The sequence below is a fragment of the Scatophagus argus genome, chromosome 18, assembly GCF_020382885.2.
Source record: "Scatophagus argus isolate fScaArg1 chromosome 18, fScaArg1.pri, whole genome shotgun sequence".
NCBI classification, from domain to species: Eukaryota; Metazoa; Chordata; class Actinopteri; family Scatophagidae; genus Scatophagus; species Scatophagus argus.
The window spans coordinates 20736746-20756790 of record NC_058510.1 but is presented as its reverse complement, the minus strand read 5'-3'; the positions used below and the strand labels follow the sequence as shown (position 1 = coordinate 20756790).

The following is a 20045-nucleotide window of genomic DNA, read 5'->3' as shown; positions in this document are numbered from 1 at the left end:
GCCAAATGTCTTGGTCTCTTGGGTGAAGAGAGGGGCTGAGCTGTCAACTGATCCCCACCTGGTGGTGAGTTGGATCTGCTGGGAGAGGATGAAGCCAGACAGACTTGGCAGACCCAGACATACTGTAAGGATCTGCTGGGAATGTCTGGTGGAACCCTCAGTCAGAGGGGTCTTCAACTCACGCCTCCAGGTGAACTTCGACCAGATCCCGAGGGAGGATGGGAACATTGAGTCTGAGTGGACCATGTTCTCCGCCTCCATTTTGGAAGCTGCTGTTCGGAGCTGTGGTCATAAGGTCTCTGGTGCCTGTCGCAGTGGCAACCCCCGAACCCGGTGGTGGACACCAGAAGTAAATGCATAAGGCATAAATGCACAAAGTGTCTCTCTTATCAGAGGAACACGTATCATTTCTGCTGCACAGGGATCAATGCTGGTCATTTAAATAATATTTTTCTTATTGTGAGGTGTTAGGGTTTTTCACCCACCTACTAGTTGTCCATTCATGTACCCCTTCCTCTGAAACTCAGGAAGCGAGATGCTCAGCTATGAGGAAGTGAGCAGTACAAAAATGGCATACAGCATGTAATATACACATATACTCTATGTAATAACATATATAATGTCAACAAAACTGAAAATACACATAAATACAATGGGTATGAATGATGAGACTCTACAACATGGTTTTGCTCTTCCTTATTCACTTATATTTTTCTTGACAGGCTTCATAAAAGGAGGAGATATTTAACATATGTTCTCCTGTATATTAGAGGGGTACAGATTGGTATTATTGTCAGTATTTGAGGGGAAATACCCACAACAAAGAATGTGTGGTTATGCCATAGACTCTATACAAGGCTCTGAGTCCACCTCACCCTGCAGCTGATGGCATGTACTCCTGCTGCCAAGTATCTGGCCAGCAGCTCACCATGGCCTATGGGCTCTTTTCACTCCAAAGCTCTGGGTACTTAACAGGAAACTGGCTGCTGACTCCAATCACCAAATACTGACAGCGCCTGTCCGCTTTCCAACAACTTTCTAATCCTTTTACCTTCCTCTTTCTGCTCATCTCTCTTTGGAACAGTCACAGTAGGCACATTCCTTTCATGAAGCCCACTCCTGTATTATGTGACAAAACAGAGTCTATCCAGAGACGGGCATCAGTGTTTGAGCAGCAGAGGATGTTGTGACAATAGTTGAATTACCCCCAAATCAAAATAATCATTTTAGTTTTGTGAATTACTCCAGCTTTCTGCACAGAGTTAGCTGCTTTATAGCAGCACAAATATTTCAGTGTACAAGCACCCTATGTTCAGATCAAAGTTCAATAAAATTGGCATCTTATATGTGACACCATATTTGGTGAGATTCTGGGATACTGTGAATTGTATATTGTATGTATTGTATCCGGGATATTCTGTCATTCTGCGTATGCTTGGGGCATATAGAAGTTGTAGGGCAATATTTAAAGTACAAAACTATATTTTTTAAAAAATCATACATAATCCATTTGATCAAATTATTTGTTCTGGCATGAGGTACCTAAACTGTGAAACCCCAGTATTGTCACACAAATTTCACACTCAGTATAAGAGATATGTGTTTCAAAATCTGGGTGCACAAAGACTACAGAATCAGTAAATTCTTTCATGATAACATGTCTTGCTACCTCATCATTTCAATGGCCTTTGCCACTGCAAAAGGATTATGGAACTGAGTTTCAATGATAAATGAACATGCATTCATTCATTAGCCACCTTCAACTTTCTTCCAACTGAGGTTTTAGCAGGTAGATGGTAAAATTGTCAATATACATGGTTAACTGTCATGTCAGACCACAATGTGGTGTGTTTCTTGCTTATATTAGGTGGCCACTAAAATTATTTTATCCATCCCTTTTTATCCATAACTGGCAAATTGCATTCCCATTTTGACAGTGTGAGTTTTCAATAACACTCACACATGCACACACACACACACATACGCCTACAAGGACACGTGCATGTGACAGACTGTGCCATGGCAACCATCATCCGGCCTGACAGTGCACTGTTCAGCTGTCAGCTCCTCCACCTCCCCCACCTCCCCCTCACCACCTCATCAGCAGACTGTTAAATGTTGACAGGGAGTGGTGTGTGATTGTGATTGAGTGAAGTCATTTGGCTAGAATAGTCATAACTATTTCCTGCTAAAAAGTTCACCTTGTCATATTGGAAAAATCAGAAGACAATTGGTCATATGTTAAGCACACTGGAATGTCTACATTTACTTTGTTGAACCAGATTTGACTGATAAAATAAATAAAAATAAAGGATCAGAGAATAGAATTAACTCGTAGGACCCAATGCCAGGGTCTGCTCCGAGGTTTCTGCCTTCTAAAAGGCAGTTTTTCCTCGCCACTGTCGCCAAGTGCTTGCTCAAGGGGGAATGTTGGGTTCTCTGTATTACAATTTAATTAAAGAGTTTGGTCGAGACCTGCTCTAATTGGGAAGTGTCATGAGCGCTATATAAATAAACTGAATTGAAATTGTAATCGAAACGCAAAGGGTGACATGACCTTCCTGTTATGAGAAGAGGGGACTTGTCTTTGGGGGTTAGGCTATGTAGCTATAGTTAATTGAAAACTAATAGTAACTATTGTTTAAATTTCCATCCATCCATTTTCTATACCGCTTATCCGTCAGGGTCGCGGGGGGGCTGGAGCCTATCCCAGCTGACTACGGGCGAGAGGCGGGGTTCACCCTGGACTGGTCGCCAGTCAATATTGTTTAAATTTGTTCAAGATAAACTCAAATTCAACTATCTAGTGGGCAGATGAAACCCTCAAGTGTCGATCAGGTCTTTGTACAGATAGGCTAACAGTTTCCCCTACTTTCTGGTATTGTGCTTAGCTAGGCTAAATACATCCTATACATATAAGATGTCTGTATTGGAATCACAGATGATATTAATCTTGTCACTTGATCCCAAACATGCATCTCCCAAAACAACAGTGTGATCACAGCTCTCGAAATACCATGGCAAGACTGCCTGTAGGGTGTGACAGTATTTGCTTCGCTGTAAAATATGAATCAAAATACACGTGTGCCAAGTAAATCAGCATAACTTCAATCTACAGATAGGATTATCTATGAATACCATCAGTGATTTACAACTGCAGTAAGGCAGATGTTTTTGATGCCTGGTGGATGGAAAACTGCAGATAATACTTCATACTATGACAATGGTATTGACAGTATATATATATTTTTAAGAATTCTTCTACTTTTTATTGTTATTATTATTATTATTATACATATATGTAGCCTCTGCAAATCTCATTTTAACACAGCCAGTTAATATTATTTTTTTACTTTCCGATTGTTATATTGAGTGACTTTCTGTGAGTTTTTCTGACACAGTGTGCAAACCTGCAAACCTTCTGTACACAGCTGCAAACTGTCAACAATCTTTGTGTTAACATGGTTCACTGCATTATTGAGTTATTAATTTAAAAACTGAATCGTTAGAAAGCATGTTACATCATAATGTCTAAGTGAACATCCGTGTGTACTTGAGTCTGTTTGGAAATCTCCATTTCCTCCCAACAAACTCAACAAATGAATTGTTAAATGTTCAATTAAGTAAAAGTTAAAGATTTAGTGACTTGACTTGAAAGTGACTTGAATCCTGATAACCAGATTTACTGTGAAATGGCAAGATTTTGTGATGTACATTAAAAGATGAATTCAGAACATAGTTTGATTTATACTTGACAGCATGGACCTCCAATAAGATATTTGTCTAGTACATGTTTCAAACCCTTCTTTGTAGTATTTAGCCAGAAATTCCTAATTTTAAAGGTCCAGTCCAGCTCTTTCACACATCAATGAGCCATACACATCGAGTATTATCTGTGTTTCAATCCCTGATATACAGTCCTACAGTAACCAATATGTATTAACCCTTTTCTGAAATTAGTCATTAATTTATTTAACAATCTATTCATTGGTCCTCTACTCAAAGCTAAACCTACCTTCAACATGTCGTAGATCATCCACACAGAAATCATATCCAGAACAGCATCCAACAGACACAAACAAACTATATGGCGACTCTTTGTTGACGTGGTAACAGTGAAAGCAAACTGACGGGGTGAAGAGTGTTAAAAAATCGCACAAACAGGACTATTGGCAGAACTGTCATTAAGATGAGACTGAGAGTGGAGATGAGCCTCCCTGAGGCCATTTCCTAATGACAGACATAAACACTGTGTGTCAGTCCCAATCAGAAGTGTGTGTCTGTGTGTGTGTGTGTCTATGTATGTATATGAAGAGCGAGAGGAAATATATATGATTTTAGAACAATATATAATAATACATTCAGTAAATCACTGTCTCATCTGCCACCCCTATGTGTAAGCCGTAGTTAGGTTTGAAACTACAAAAAGTGGTCAGGGTTAGGAAAGAGATCTGATCTCTGACCTGCTGCGCACACACACACACACACACACACACACACACACACACACACACACACAGATCAGCAGTAACCAGGTTACTACAGTGAATGTAAATCTGTTCTCACTTGCATGATCACTTTGTAAAAGCTCTGTTAAGTTCATCTTCATTGACCCAGCATTTTGTAATTCATACATTCTGGACACAGTTTTTGGAAAAACATTGTTGGTGTTGTTACTGAGTGAGAAAAAATGTTATTTTAGTGAGGACAAGAAAAGAAAGTGCGTAAATTTAACAGGCTTAGTTTGGATCAAGTGACCGAACTGCCTTTATTTGTAGTACTTGCACCTCTTCCATCCCCAACATACATAATAATAATTTATGTGGCTGCTTGAGGTCTGTTTTGAGGAAAATGTTTAGCAATTTCAACAAACAGCTGTGCATTTTCTGGTAAGGAAACATCTTGTGAGGGTTACAGAAAAACTATAGTTTCCCATCAGCGTCTTTATTATTGCAGCAATGTGCAGTGCACACGCCAAATGTCGACTGTCTCTGTGTGGGCGACACTAAAATCAAGACAGAACCTTTTGAATAATCACTTGAACTGAGTGTCCACTTCTCTGGCAACAATAAATTTGTGAGCTTAGAGGAGCTGTTGAGAGATTTAGTTTTTTTTTTTTTAGAAAATGTCACGTTGGGGTTGTGAGGTTGGACACATGCTGGCATTATCAGGTGATATATATCCTCGAGTTCGAGCTCTGACAATTTTTTGAAATAGACAATGAAATTGGTTTAAATCCTGGAGAAAAGAACACTGAAATGAAGTGCTTCTTGTATCAGTGGTATGGAGTTTACGTAACAGCTTAAAGCTGTTAGCTTAAGAGGCGCAACATGTTGCCTTACACATGGAAATGCAGATCTGAGCCTTTTCATCTGATCTTTTCTCCATTTACATAGAGGAAAAATAAAAGACTACACAGTCAGTGATCATCTTTGGGCAAAAGCCATCAGAGCAACACTAATTTCTGCTCTGATTTAGATGATGCTGCACAAAGGTGGTCAAATGTATTTTTCCAAAACTAATAATTGATTTAGTCTGTTTACCTCCATCATAACACTTCCTGCAATATTGTCCTACCTGCCAAAACTGAATAAAAAGATTAGGACTGTCAGAGCTTTCTTTGTCTTCAAAGAAAGGTGAGAAAGAAACATAATTCTTCCATAATGACACCCTCACCCACACACACAGACAGATGGACACACACACACACACACACACACAGAGTCTTGTATCCATCACTTCTAGGGAGGCTTAACCACCACCTACCCATAACAATAACCCTTCCCTGCCTAATCCTGAGCCAACCTAATGTTAAAGCAAGTCTTCACACTGATATTTAATGATTTATGTTGTGGGGACTTGCATTGCACTGTGAGACGGGTCCTCACAATGTAACTGTGTAAACAGATTTTTGTTCCAACAACTACTGGATTACACGTCCCCACACACACACACACACACACACACACACACACACACACACACACACACACACACACACTGCTTTTACTTGTGTACAAAAGCTTCAGTATGACAGATGAGACAAATATGAATAACAGTTCATGTCGAGGGATACAAATCTATAAAAGTGATACAAATGCTTTGTGTGTGGATGTGTGTGCGCATGTTTGTGTTTCTGTGCACATGTCTTTGTCACATGCACTGACGTGTCATTTTCTGGTTGTGAAAGCCTTGAAAACACTCGCTTCATATTCAGTCATTACACAGCCTGTGCAAGATAAGATTGTAACCGTGCAGTTGCAGGCAAAAAAATATAATACCATATGTTCAATTAATACATGAGCAACCAAACCAAGAAGTAAGAGTATCTTATTCTATATTCTCTTATGTTGTCCGAAAATGATTAAATAACACATCAATGACTCATGCTATTGCACTATATGGCATATTTTTTTTCCATAAACACAAAATGTAGTTTATTTTGACTCAGAGCCACACATACACCATATGTACTACGTCTAGAAATCCTGAGTAAATGGTAAATGGATTCATACACTGGTGGCAGAGGGTACAGTGTGGGTGCCAACAACTCATCAGGAGTGGTAACAATTCCCATAAACATCGGGCACTGATGGGAGCGCAGTTAGGAACAGTTTGGTGCAGGGAAGATCGAAGAAAAGTAACAAAGAAGAAGAAAGAAGAAAGGAAGGAAGAAAGAATTACAGAAATGAAACTATATGTTTGAGAAGTGTATTTACATGTCTTCAACAGAACCCAGTAGACATGGAGCTGAGAACCACAAACAAGGAAGTCAGAGCGTAATGAGAGACAGACAAGTGGACTTTACTATGAAGCCAGATTAAAAGCTAATGGTGCACTCCATTATAACTCACGCTCCACACCCAACCTGCTCTAGAGCAGGGTATGTTCGAGATCAACGCACATTAAAGAACCACCTACTGACCAATGAATTGTCGTGAAAAATGCATTAGCTTATCATTCATAGAAGGTGCCAGAGCTCAGAGCTTCAACGATTTTTTTTTTTCATAGACCTGGCCAAGGTAACAGCCACAAAATACAACATACAAATCAACACACAACACATTACATAAAAAAAATTCAGAAAAAAGACTACAACACCTATTTTTAAGTGGAAAGCAACAAAAACCAACCACATGGCTCCTTCACCACATTGCTAATAATGCCCTTAAATTTGCTAATGGATACTGTGTCTAATTTGAGATCTTTTGCAGGTTATTCCATGACCAAGGTGCATAGTATGAAAATGCAGTTTTACCCCTGATTTGTCAGAACCTGTGGTAAATTAAAAAGCAAAAGTAAAGGACAAAGAAAGGTACAGATGTAAGACGAATGCTGTTGTCTGCGAGTGGTCGGTGATGTCTAACCCGCCATATCATGAAGAATGCAATGGTGAATAAGAGACTTCACATTTGTAATAAAACAGAGAGCTTTATGTACACGGAATCACAGCTTCATAGAATGTAGGAGGCTGCATGCATATACAACATGCAACCATAATCCATCACTAGCAGAAAAGTAGACTCCACAAGTTTTTTGCTTGGAACTGAAAGCAGAACACCATTTTATTTCTAAACAAGAAGGCAATCTTTATGTTTTTCTGTTGTTTTTTTTATTATTATTATTTGCTACCAGGTCCATTTGACACCACCAGGATTGCAGTTGAAAAAATTAGTCAAAAATTGTCATACACACTGTAAGAATTCACCTGAGCGTTAATCAAACCGAAATTATAACCGCCATTGTGTGACCGCTTAGCATGATTGTGGTTGTTAGCCTTAGTGAGATATTCTAGCTGTGTTAAGCTCGCTTAGCAGCACAAGCCTATAAAAGGATTTGTTAATAATAATGGAAAAATAATGGATGAATTACCCTTTATAATTGCATAAAAGTGATTGATTGATTGATTGATTGATTGACTGTCCAGGGCACCATGTTGACCTGCCTGGATATGCTTGCATGGACTTACGATACAGTAAACAGCAATAACCAAGAGGATCAAACCACAGATGATGATGTAGTCCAAATGACCAGAATATTTACATAACAGAGAGATCTTATAAGACAAGGAATGGCAGAATTTTTCTGGCGACAAATATTACAAGGCTGATTTCATAAATTAGAAAAAAAAAAAAATTGTAAAAGAGAGATATCTCCAGGCATGGACAAATGCAGCCAAAGCTCTTGAATAGATTGTTACCATGAGGGAACAGCATTATTTAATCAGCTAATACGAGCATCTTAAGTGAAAATTCAAAAAGATTATCTCTTCAAAAACACAAGCGTTTATCCATCCCATCCAAGGACAGTTTAACCTCACTGCTTATTCCCACTCTCTAAGCCCACACACACGCATTACTGCAGCCAGTCAAAACACAGCATATTATCAGCCCAGTAATTCTGCTCTGCTCAGAGGATTGCAGCATCCCTTTGTCCACTTCACTACCAAACATATTTCTATTTTTAGCTGCCACAGTAGATAATATAGTATACATCTATACTCTGAAACCTTTGTAAACTTTTGGATGTGTGTGTGTGTGTGTGTGTGTGTGTGCTGGTCTGTGTGTGTTAATGGACCTACCTGAGACAGTGTGGCGGACTAATGCAGAGGGCTCTGCTCTGTTTCTGAGTGCAGGATCATACTGGCAGTCTCATCGGCTGCTGCTGCCTCTGATTGGATAGCTGGTGGAAAGGGGGTGTACTAGAGAGAGCCAATACTCAGGCTTTCTTTGATGAACACACACTCGGGCAGAGAGGAGCACATCTAGTGCTCTTACAGGCATTCTATCCCACAGCAGGATTGATTTGAACCACCTGCTTATTTCCTTGTAGGAAGCCTCATTGTCCATTACTTTGAAGTTACGCCTACTTTTACATAAATAATTGAAACAAAACAAAAAACATAGATTTTGTTTGTGTCTGATGAAAGAAAAAACATTAAAATTAATTTGGGAATGAATTTCTGCTCCAGTTATGTGTTTTGAATTTTGGTTGTGGCCAGAGCTGTGCTTTAGTTTGGACTAGAGTTTGCAGTTTTTTCTGTAATTTGCTAAGAGACATGTCTTTACACTGAGTTCTCTTCGCTGAAACCTTCTGTACTCTTTACGTATGCAGCTTAGTACAACAGTTCTTACAATCTAAACACTTGGTATGCATCTCAAAAGCCGTCAGTTCAGAAACAAGAGATGAGATACAAAACACTGATAAAATTAGTCTCACACCACTGTCACTCTGTTGTTTCAATTGATAGAATTTTTGAACAGTTTTGAAGGATGTCACTTGATTGCATGTTGTATCAAGGAATGAAAGCAGCAATTTACTGAAGTTGCATGAGGTGGAGTTGCATTTATATAGCCTACAGTTAGCTTGTTAAGTCCAGTGGTTCCTTCCAATTTTTTTTTTCTTAACAGGTTTCCATTTAAAAATATAAACTTAACATTTTTTCTTCTATTCCAAGGGTATCAGTGGGCTTCTGCGTTGTACTGGTGTGATTAGGGAAGACATTGACATTGTTTATTCAAATAAACAAATAAGGAAACAGAACCTCCATATCAATCTTAGTACCTGCTTCAAATTCTTACATAAACAAAATAAATAAATAAATAAGACAGAAGTTAGCTTAAAAAAAAATAGCAGCACAAACTCCTAAAACAACTATTTTTAAGTGTTACTTTGTTGAAATCTCTATTTTGATGTTACATACATGTGTGTATTTTACAAACAAAATACATGGGAAATATTTTGATGAATTATCATAATTAATAATTCATCAAAATAAATTACACCCACCTCTCCCACTGGACAATTGCACAAAAGCTGAAGGGGGGAAGGGCTGAAAAGGATTTAAAGTAGGGACCACAGAAGAAGACATATGAAGAAGGGGCTCCTAACTTCAACACATACTGTATACATTATGGAGATCGGAGGCTCTCCCAGTCAAAAATAAACTGTAAACAGTTTTGTGCAATCATCAGAGATAAGAGCACATACAACCCTGTTACACCATGCTTCAGGTCGCTGCCCTCATCTGGCTGCCAATTTCCCCAGCCTCTGAGAAATATTAATAAAATTATTAATAATAATAAACATTGCTTTTATTATCAACACCAGTTCTTATTAATTACCACAGGATACCCAGCCTTATGCTCACTGCTGTTGGCTTGACGTGCATCATTATTATCATGCATGGCCCATACTTCACAAGTCTTGCATGTACAGCAACCACAAAAAATAAAAATGATTGTATTTTTAAAGGTCACATACATGATTTTTTGAATATTAATATAGCAACAAACACCTCTATGCTAAACAAAGCTTTATTTTTAACTTGAAACAACATAAAAACACAATGTCTAGTACAGTACAGACAACATGTGTGATCAAAACTTACACTTTAATAATCTTATATGAAGTTAGCTAGCGGGCACTGAATGCTACGTACCGCTGTACCAGAAAGAACTAGGTACTAGATCCAAAAAGGGCCCTTTTTACTGTAACAAGAATTGCTCGATTGGTGCACAAAAGCCCATAATAGCTCTTGGGTTTACTTTGGTATGTGCCCACTGAATATGCGCAATAGTGTTTCTCCTGGTGATTCGGTTCACAAGTTCCTGCTGTGCTCATTGACTTTATATAGTGATGATATCCACAATTTTAAAATCGCTTTTCTTGGCTCAAGGAAAATTTCACAAATATAAATGCTCCATGCATTAAAACTTTGTAATAAAGGAAGTCACAACTATCACAAAATATCAATAATTTTATAGACATCTTTGCTGGAGAATTTTTCTTGGTAATAACAAGGCTTAACAGTGCTGTTGTGTGTAGGTCTAAGTAATACATTAATAAATAAAAATTACATTAATGCAGTTTATTGTGCACATGCTATGGTAAACATCTGGGTCACTGAGCTGTCACTCAAAAACCCATTAGAAAATGGGGATGCACTACTGCAAAAATTGGAACTGTTAAAAAAAGTAGGCAACACAGCAAAGAAAGAAGCAGAGAGAACAAAGAACATCTTATCCAAAAAGCAAAAGACCAGTAGTCTAAATATTTTTTAAACCAACAGTGGAGGAATGAAAGAAGAGGAGTCTAGCCATTCACCACCAAATGCACCAAGAGCTTTGAAAGATTTCACATTCCCTTGCCAAGAGGAAAGCTATTTTTGTTTCTAATACGACAACGGCCATGAAACATCATAAACATTCACTAGGCTTGAGTTTTTGCATAGTTGTAATGACACTGGCAGCAAAGTGATTTTACACACAAAATGGTGTTCTCGGTTCTTTAAATAGCAGAGAAAGACATACAACAACATGAAGCCAGGTCTAAAATAAAGCTTGCTGAAAGTTGACATGATCTTTCTAATATTTAACTAGCTGATGAATTAGCTAAAAAGACACAGTTACATCCATTTCTGTGCTGGTTTTGTAGTCACGTTGTTATTCATTGCTGGTCTCTTCTTACTACCATTGTGGACTATATCATCCTTTTACCCAATTTTAGTATTTTTGTACTAGCCCTCTTGATGATAATTGCCTTTTGCGTTGGCCTCTGTTGTACAAATACTTGGGGATGTACTTGGACCACAAACTGGACTGGTGCAAGAATGTGGACACGGTTTACAGAAAGGGCCAGAGCCGTCTCTATTTTCTAGCAGACTCAATAGAATCATTAAGAAGGCCAGCCATGTTATGGGAGAGGAACTGGACTCTCTGACAGTGGTGTCTGAGAGGAGGATGTTGTCCAAAATAAGAACTATACTGGACTTTCCCTCTCACCCTCTCCACAATGTGTTGCTCAGCTACAGGAGCTCGTTCAGCAACAGACTCTTACTCCCACGATGCACCACAGAGCGACACAGGAAATCATTCCTGCCTGTCGCCATCAAACTGTTAAATTCTGCACTGTGACGGACACACATACTTTTATATATACAATGTATATATGTTACGCATGTAAATACCTGTATTTTTAGATTTTACTACACATGTAAATACCTGTATTTTTTTAGATTTATTCTTATCTTGTTGTTTATCCTATTTTTATATTTTTCACTTTCTTTCTTGGTCGGGAAAACTGCAAGTGCAATGTCTGTACAAAAAAGAATTTCCCCTCTGGGATAAATAAAGGAATTCTGATTCTGATTCTGGTTGGTCTCCCACATCTTCATAAAATTGAAGGTTTATGTGCATCACATGAGAGTCACCTATTCTTGTTTCAAAAACAAAAAGCAACTTCTCAAAATCTAATTTGGAAATTCTCAAGTCTTTTATCAATGCTAATCTCATTTTGTCTCGCTTTCTACCACTGTAAGGCTATTTTATGGGGTTCCCCAATTGTCTCTGAACCCCCATGTCCTGGCCACATGGTCACGAAATGAAATGAGAAATGAGATGAAAATGTGTTCATGTTTGATATGATTTTAATGGTCTCAGTACGAGAAGTGCAAAGGTCTAAGTGAAGAAATGCTAGAGACAATTTATATGTGATAAACTCTTACTCTTGATTATTATCTTGCTTGACTGATCTACTGACTGTTTGATTACCTTTTAGGATTACCTTAGGAATATAGTTTTGTTAATAGTATGGCTATTTTGGTTATAATACCTGTTAATTGTTAACCTGTAGTATTGCTTTTTCCATGTTTTGTAGCTTGTTGGATAGTTTTTAGACCTAAATCTCCTATCCCTGAACTATTTAACCAGACTTAGTTCTGCTGGACAGAACCTGTTTCTTAGGAGGTGTGCTACTGATAATGGTTAACGGTTCATTTCAACCTAGTAGATATTTTATAAATTGGAGTCAGATTGGTTAGCTTGATTATTATCTCACCTAAATCTCATTCAAGCACTGGAAAGACAGAACCCGCATTGGGTTAAGCACCGCTTATCCAGGTCCCGGTTGTGGGGGAAACAGTTTCAGCAAGAAAGCCCGGACTGCCCTCTCCCTGCCACTTCCATCAGCTCCTCCAGGGGGACAACAAGGCGTTTCACAGCCAGGCGGGAGACATAGTCTCTCCATTGTATCCTGGGTCTGCCCCAGGGCCTCCCAGATGGACATGTCTGAAACAACTCCTCAGGCAGATGTCCAGGAGGCATCCTAACCAGATGCTCGAACCACCTCCATTGGCTCCCCCTGATGCAGAGGGGCAGCAGTTCTACTCTATTCCTCCCAGATGTCTGAGCTCCTCACCCTATCTCTAAGGCTGGAGACTAACCCTGCGGAAGAAACTAATTTCAGCCTCTTGTATTCACGATCTTGCTCTTTCAGTCAGTATCCATAGCTCGTGACCATAGGTGAGGGTTGGAATGTAGATTGACTGATAAATATATTGATATCTATCAATCTATCTATCTAAATGTAGAGTCTCGCATTTCTGCTTAGCTATCACTTTACCTCAAAGACCGGTTATGTTTTCGCAATGCAGCAGACACTGCCCAGACCAGCCTATCAATCTTCTGCTCCATTTTCCCTTACTCGTGAACAAAGTCCCAAGATACTTGAACACCGCCACTTGGGGGAGCGACTCTCCTCTAACTCGGAATGTTCAAACCACCGGCCAAAAGCCATGGCCTCAAACTTAGAGGTCTTAGAGGTCATCCCAGCCATTTTACACTGAGATACCAGTGCAAGCTGGAGGTCACTGTTTGATGACGCCAATAGGACCATGCCATCTGCAAAAATCACAGACATAAACCTAAAACATTATGAATAGAACTGGTGACAAAAGACGGCCCTGGTGGAGTTCAACCCTGATTGGGAATTAATTTGACTTATTGCTGAAAACGCCAACCAAGCTCTCACTCTGACAATATAGACATTGTCATAGCTATGGGCCATTCATTATTCATGGGCCAGAATGCTGCTGCACGATTTCTCACTAGAACCACCATTAGAAATCTTTCTCCCATACTGGCTTCTCTACATTTGCTGCCTTTAAAATTAAAATAAAGTTTAGAATTCTTCTAAACTTGTTGATAGTACCCTATTATCCCACCAGAGGTTTACATTCCCAAGATGCAGGGTTACTTGTGGTTCCTAGAGTCGGAGTCTGCTCCTAGGTTTCTGCTTTCTAAAAGGCAGGTTTTTCTTGCCACTGTTGCCATGTGCTTGCTCATGGGGGAATGTTGGTTTCTGTGTATCACAAAATTTAAATAAAGAGTATGGTCTGTAAATGCTCTAATTGGAAAGTGTCATGAGATGACTTTTGATGTGAACTGCCACTAAATGATGGAGTCCCCAGTAAGGACATCTTCCAGCACCCGTCCCACAGACCCCAAAAAGGGATGGTCCTCTGAAATGTTGTTTGGTGCTGTTGTGCACTAGTATGGACAGTTTGGTTATTAGCAAGAAGGGTCAATAATTATGGGGAATAATCATTGAAACAAAATCAGTGTATCCTTTATACACGTAAAATCGGGGCACCACAATGTCACCAGGGACCAATAGCCAAATTAATAAGTAGGAGATAACAGTCTCTTAAAATTGATGAAGGGTAAATCCGAGCACTGACTGTCATAAATCCAGCTGTTATCACAAGTACATTCACAATAACCACAGACAAAGACAAGTTAAATTATAACAGGATTTATTAACCAGCAACAACCATAAGATAAGTAGCACTTTGCAATAAACACCATTATAATCCATATATATATGAGTGACGTCAGCAAGAAAGAAATAAGATGGCAGCAGAGTGGCACGCAGGGCATGCGGTTCAGAGCCAAGATGGCAATTGCCCACGTGATGTGGCTTACGTGGCAAACAACGATTACAAAGGTGAAGATCCTCGCGCGTCACGTGTCTCACGAGGAGGTTTGTGATCGCGTGCTCGGGCCTCTACTGTGATGCCCATGTAAAAATGTGAGGGAAAGAGATAGGGATAGAAGAAGAAATAAAGAGCCCAATAAAGATCACCACCTCAGTTCTTTTGAGTCTCACACTATCACCACAAAATAACGGAGTCAGTGGTGATAGTGTGAGTTTATCTGATCAGGTATTGGTCTTTTAACTGGTGATGCGCAAGCTCACTGAACTGATGAGGGTGGGCGATCTGGAGTCAAATAAATGAATTTTTCGTCGGAAAAAGGAAAAAAGGAAAAATTAAAAGAAAAACACGGCAGTCTGTTTCTGGGTATGCGAGTTGAAGACTGTGACCCAGGATTTTAAAGATGAATAATAAACAAACGTTTGAATGTTGCTCCCTTTTGGGTGACCTGAACACCTAGGAGAGCCTGGAGTGGCTCTCACTGTCACAGCACACACTCGGGAAAAAGCCACGTCTGAGGGTCCCAGTGGCCTTTTATTGCCTGATTGACATCCCCTTGGACCCCTGTGGAGATGGCTGGACCACAGCCAATGTCCGTTCCAATCCTGAGTTTGAATTCAGGATTTACGACTAGGTGTGCATCATGGGGGTGTCTCTAGCGGTCAGTTGCTCTAGTTCAGGTCTCTTGGGGTACATGTGGGCCTGTCTACTGTTCTCCTGAACACATGGCTAGAGATCCCAACAGTGCATATGCACAGCCAACAGTCAGGACCCATTCCCCGACCCAGAGGTGCAGGGAATCAATCCTTTCATTCACCAAGATAAACTCCAATATCCAATAATAATATCCAAAGTAACCCCTCACCTGCCCTCTGCCTCTCACCCAGGGCAACTCTGGAAAAGAGAGGAGTCCAACCCCTTTCAAGGAGATTGGTTCCAAAGCCCAAGCTGTGCATAGAGGTGAGCCTAATTATATCTAGCTGGTACAGTGGTATGAAAAAGTTTGGGCACCCCTGATCATTTTCAGGATTTTCCTTTATAAATCATTGGTTGTTCGGATCAGCAATTTCAGTTAAATATATCATATAGCAGACAAACACAGTGATATTTCAGAAGTGAAATGAAGTTTATAGGATTAACAGAAAGTGTGCAACAATTACTTAAACAACATTAGGCAGGTGCATAAATTTGGGCACCACAACAGAAAAATGACATCAATATTTCGTAGATCCTCCTTTTGCAGAAATAACAGCCTCTAAACGCTTCCTATAGCTTCCAATGAGGGTCTGGAGTCTGGTTGAAGGTATTTTTGACCATTCTTCTTTACAAAAAATCTCCAGTTCAGTCAGGTTTGATGGTTTCCGAGCATGGACAGCCCGCTTTAAATCACACCACAGATTTTCAATAATGTTCAGGTCTGGGGACTGAGATGGCCATTCCAGAACGTTGTAGTTGTTCCTCTGCATGAATGCCTTTGTAGAGTTTGAGCAGTGTTTGGGGTCGTTGTCTTGTTGAAGTATCCAGCCCCGGCGCAACTTCAACTTTGTCACTGATTCTTGAACATTGTTGGCAAGAATCTGCTGATACTGACTGGAATCCATGCGACCTTCAACTTTTACAAGATTGCCAGTACCTGCACTGGCCACACAGCCCCACAGCATGATGGAACCACCACCAAATTTTACTGTGGGTAGCAAATGTTTGTCTTGGAATGCTGTGTTCTTCTTCCGCCATGCATACCGCCCCTTGTTATGTCCAAATAACTCAATTTTACATTCATCAGTCCACAGCACCTTATTCCAAAAGGAAGCTGGCTTGTCCAAATGTGCTTTAGCATACCTCAAGCGACTCTGTTTGTGGCATGTGCGTAGAAAAGGCTTCCGCCGCATTACTCTCCCATACAGCGTCTCCTTGTGCAAAGTGTGCTGAATATTTGAACGATGCACAGTGACACCATCTGCAGCAAGATCATGTTGTAGGTCTTTGGAGCTGGTCTGTGGGTTGAGTTTGACCGTTCTCACCATTCCTCGCCTCTGCTTATCAGAGATTTTTCTTGGCCTGCCACTCCGGGCCTTAACTAGGACTGTGCCTGTGGTCTTCCATTTCCTCACTATGTTCCTCACAGTGGAAACTGACAGCTTAAATCTCTGAGCCAGCTTTTTGTATCCTTCCCCTAAACCATGATGTTGGACAATCTTTGTTTTCAGGTCATTTGAGAGTTGCTTTGAGGCTCCCATGTTGCCACTCCTCAGAGAAGATGCAAAAGGGAGAACAACTTGCTACTGGCCACCTGAAATACCCTTTCTCATGATCGGATTCACCTGTGTATGTAGGTCAAGGGTCAATGAGCTTACCAAACAAACTTTGTGTTCCAATAATTAGTGCTAAAGGTACTCAAATCAATAAAACAACAAGGGTGCCCAAATTTATGCACCTGCCTAATGTTGTTTAAGTAATTGTTGCACACTTTCTGTTAATCCTATAAACTTCATTTCACTTCTGAAATATCACTGTGTTTGTCTGCTATATGATATATTTAACTGAAATTGCTGATCCGAACAACCAATGATTTATAAAGGAAAATCCTGAAAATGATCAGGGGTGCCCAAACTTTTTCATACCACTGTATCTCTCAACCTTAAGCACAAGCTCAGACTCCTTCCCTACCAACGAGGTGACATTCCAAAAGCTAGCTTCAACAACCAATGATCGGATCTCCATGGCCCCCTCCAGGGCGGGGCCCCAGTAACCAGGCAGGATACACTTATCCTTGTTTTTCCTTTGTGAACCATGCTTTGTCTGGCCCCTCCCCCAGGACCACTTTGCCTTGGAGGACCCTACCAGGTACAAACACCTCCAAGGATCATTCAGGTGCGTGAACCCCTCCACCATGATGAGGTGGTGGTTCATAGAGGGGTTGCTGCTTTCTGGCTTTCTTTTAAACATGACCATGACTAATCTCTAACTGACCAATCTCACCTGAGCAGTTTTGTTACTAAACGTTAACATATATCAGATCAGGAAATGAAAAAGAAAGTTGGGCTTACACTGTCTATTGCATTTGTCTTTCTCTTTGGCATGGTGTTAGAAAGGTGCAAACTACTTACACAATTTGTTGCTGACTCTATCCATGCATTTCATATGAGTCAACTTCATCAACGAAAGACATATAATATTTCTCAGTTAACAATGCTTGTGCTTTCCTTTTAGAGGACAGTGGAATATATTCAGACAGTGGTTAAGTACACTCTTCCAGCAAGTGGAAAGAAAGATACACCATGAATATTGAATTTCAGTCACAGCAATAACAATGGATGGCCCTGAGTTTCTCAGTTTTCAGGTTTTTGTCTTACATAAGAAATTGCTGTTATATAACTATGTCCTTTAAGCATAATGGCTAAGGTGCCACCTCTTTTTTTCCACCCTCCTCCATGTTTTTTTTATAATTCCACAGAGAGACACAGAGAGGAAGAGAAAGCAACCAAGGACAAGTGTTTTCAATGACAAGTAGAACATTCACTATAAGTCCTTGTGTCCATGCCGACAGGATTCAGAGAAAATATGCTGTCCTGGTTTTATGTAGAAGAGCTTAGACATACACTTGTACACCTCTTTATCAGCATATTCATGTGTCCTAAAGGTAATATTAAATGTCATTAATTACTTTCTTTAATTTGTCATAATTAAAACAATTCTCAAGATTTATTTGTCACTTGGACTGATTTTTGTGATGAATACAGGACAATAATACGAGTAACACTTGTCAGTAAGTAATTCCCTAAGAATTCCTAATAGAAGACAGATTTGGAGATTATATATAAATGAATTCTAACAATTAGTACATTGGTATCTAAGAATCAATCATATTGATCACTGCCTTCATGAGTTGTTACTGATTAACTCTGAACCAGTTGTAGAGTGTCACAAAATTTGTAACGACTCCTTAATTACTGATTACTTAACCATTAGTTAATCTTTGGGCCCCCTCAAGTAAAGCGAAACATCATACTGAGAAGTAAGTAGTCCCTCCTTACTTACCACATATATTTTAATGTTCACATTCAAGTCATATTCTGTAACATTAATGCTGATGTCTTCAAAATAAATGTCAGCTGACATGGACATCTCTTTGAAAATGCTGCCCAGGATGAACACCTACACTGCCAGGGGCCAGCTCATTTACCATGCTGGATAGACTGCCTTGCCTGCCTCATTGCTACCTCCTCCTCCTCCTCTGTGGGGTCTGTGCTGTCTGGACAGGTTCCATCCATCCACTATCACAAAAACTGTTCAGCTTTTTTGTTTTTGTATCAAAATATGCATAAAACAAAGGAAATAATCATCATCAATAAAATCACTAAAATACATGTACATTAAAACAATGCAGTAAAAACTAAAACTAAAACTAATCAGTGACTAAATTTTATATTTAATGAAACAAAATTTAATGTTTTCACTAGATAGTATCACTTCTGTTTACATGTAAATATAAGCATAAGAAAATTAACAAATTACAATTTATAATTTAACACCATCACACATGTATAAGGTAGCAGCAAAATTTGGGAATATGTTAGCTATGATGCTACACACCACATTTCCACGCAGTTAAAGCTACAATTAATATTAGATTAAAAGACAGCATCACAAAACATTTTATCAGCACAAAGCCTCTCCGACCTTTGCAGAGAATTTGAACCTTTGTCATTCATACATCTTTTGTGTATCACTAATTAAGCTACCCTGTTCATGACAGGAGATGTGATATATCTACCTATATCCTGGTATAGGGTACCACTTGTTCTCATGATTCCAATGTTGCAAGTTGTCCTTGCCAGAGAGATGTGTCTGTGAGTCAGAGCGGCTCCTCTCTGTTAACACTACCATAAATGTCACAGGCTCTTGAGAAATGTTTAGCCCCACGCTCAACAGAAGACCTACCATCCCAGCCCTGAGTGTGGACTCAACATGGGCAGGCTTACAGCGATCAGTGAACAGTGAACGTGTGACCTGTTCAGCAGTCTTGCCATCCCAACTGAGAAACTACATTTCACTACATTACTCAGGACTACAGGTCCTAGAGATCATGAGCAATCCTTAAACAGTTTGGCTCACAGGGGGCCCTGGGGGCAGGTTGTTGATTTTAAGGCTGAAACCAGATCAGATATAAGAAGAAAGAGTCTCAAATTTTTTAAGAACTGAGACTAACTGAAGCTGCAAGCTACCCTTCTCATGTCTGTGTCTTTTCCCAAGCTCCATAGTCTTCTCCTCT

The 20045-nt window shown here is 39.6% G+C and overlaps 1 protein-coding gene across 2 annotated transcripts in view; it reads right to left on the bottom strand.

The window, feature by feature from the left end:
* Nucleotides 1-20045, bottom strand: part of palmdb (palmdelphin b) — a 57245-nt gene that overhangs the window by 7540 nt on the left and 29660 nt on the right. Inside the window, exon 1 of one of the 2 annotated variants that reach the window (XM_046371540.1) lies at nt 8582-8664. The exons of the other annotated variant lie outside the window; for it this stretch is intronic. The gene's annotated coding sequence lies outside the window, so the exon portion shown is untranslated. Of the gene's footprint in view, nt 1-8581; nt 8665-20045 lie in introns of those variants that run through there. 2 annotated transcript variants of the gene reach the window in all.